Source organism: Oxyura jamaicensis, chromosome 12 (genome assembly GCF_011077185.1).
Source record: "Oxyura jamaicensis isolate SHBP4307 breed ruddy duck chromosome 12, BPBGC_Ojam_1.0, whole genome shotgun sequence".
Lineage (NCBI taxonomy): Eukaryota > Metazoa > Chordata > Aves > Anseriformes > Anatidae > Oxyura > Oxyura jamaicensis.
The window spans coordinates 9,053,244-9,055,044 of record NC_048904.1 but is presented as its reverse complement, the minus strand read 5'-3'; positions in this window follow the sequence as shown (position 1 = coordinate 9,055,044).

Here is a 1,801-nt window from a genome sequence, read left to right as displayed (position 1 = left end):
CTGCCGGTACCCACTGCAGCGCTTTCCTTAATGATGACTTCGGCTCTCCCGTCCCCCCAATTAACTCTGCCATGCCAGCTCGTCAGGCTGCACTCCCGGAGGAGCGCCTCGGCCAAGGGCTCAGCCGCACGGGCACAGCACCAGCCCGGCGTTCTCCCCTGGTCGTTACGGAGCCGACGGGCGTCTGGAAGCTTGGAGGGAACGCGTCCGGGGCTGGGAGCAGGGTGCAGGGCGCTGCTCCCGTGCCCATGGCTGCCCTGGGGCCGGCAGGCAGCGCGGCCACGTCGCGCACATCGAGCCGCCCGCCTGCCTCCTGGCCTGCGTCCGGGAGGGCAGCAGGTGACGGGAAAGCGAGACCCGGCCTGGACGGAGATGAAAGGCGGCCTCGCAGCTGCGGACACCCGACGCCACCTGCCCCGGCGCGCGGGCGGGCCGGCAGCCGGGATGTCCTTGTCCCCACGCGCTGCGCCCCGGCGGTGCCATGCCAGCAGCTCCCTGCCTGCCGGGGAGCCCCCTGCTCCCCATGAGCAGAGCCCCCGGGGCCTCTTTCCAGAGAGGGGACAGGGCCGGGTGTCCATCCCAGCCACCCCCCTGCCCCATGCCAGCAGATCCCCCGTGCCCTCACCCACCTGAGGGTGCTCACCCCCGCAGCGGGCTCACTTGCATGCCGTGCCACCGACCCTCCCCAGTGCCTAAGACCACCCGCCCCCCCCCCCCCCTTCTGCCTCCCTCCAGCCAAGCCAGAGGACCCCTGGGGCACGCTTGGGGGCTCTGGGACACGGCCACTGGCCCTGCTGTCACCTGGAAGGGGTGACAAAACTTGTGCAAGCATCCCTGCCCGGTGCCTCCTGGGCTCCCCACGTGTTGTTCAAGGCTGGAAGGGGGGAAATAGCTGCCTGTCACCAACCGCCCTGTCGCCTCGCCACCTCCCTCCCAGGGCGCCAATAAATACCCTGCCCCACACCTGCATGGTTATTAGCCTCCTCTCGCCCCGGGGAAGTTGTTCCTACTGTTTCCTTCCTGCCTCCGAGCCAGGTTTGCTTCCAAAACAGGTGTTTCCCCAGGGATGCTGCAGGCAGCCCCGCTGCGGTATCCCAGGCCGATGTCTCAGGGCCTGCCCTCAGCCCCGGGGGAGCTGCAAGAAGCTGCTCGGTGTTTTTGGGGAAGGGCCTCGGCTGGTTGTTAACTGCCCCCCGAGCAGTTCTCCCACCTCGAGTCTCTGCAAACCTCACATCGACGGTGGGGAGAAAAAATAAAACAAGCCAGCACCGGGGCTCGTGACCTTCCCACCAACCCGGCCAAGGCTTTGTGAGCTGGGAACGCGGCAGTGCCGTTCCTCGCAGGCTGTGTTTGCCTTCGCCGTGCTGGAGGCAGCTCTGCCTCCCCGGCACGTTTGCAGCAGCAGCAGCCGGGCTCAGGTGAGCGCTTCCTCCCCGTTTCATCTCCCCGCCTGCTGTGGCTGCCTCCCGCTCCGCAGCCTCTCCCGGCACGGCTCGCCCCGGGCTGTTTTTCTCCTCCATCGGTCGCTGCGGCACAGCACAGCCGACACCGGGCACACGCCGGGGCTTGGGGCTGCCAGCCCCCACCCTCCCACCCCCGCCTGCTTCCTCGGCCCCTCGCCCCCCCGCCCGCAGCTCTGCGTGACCCACCGGGGCCTGGCCCCGTCGACCCCCGTGGCCCCAGGGGATTTATTTTTATTTCCCCTTGGCGGTGGGCAGCGGCGGGGTGGCTGGGGCCAGCCCCCGGCCCCACGCAGGGGATGGGAAGGGGTCGAGGTGCGGCGCCCCCCCCCCCCCCCCCC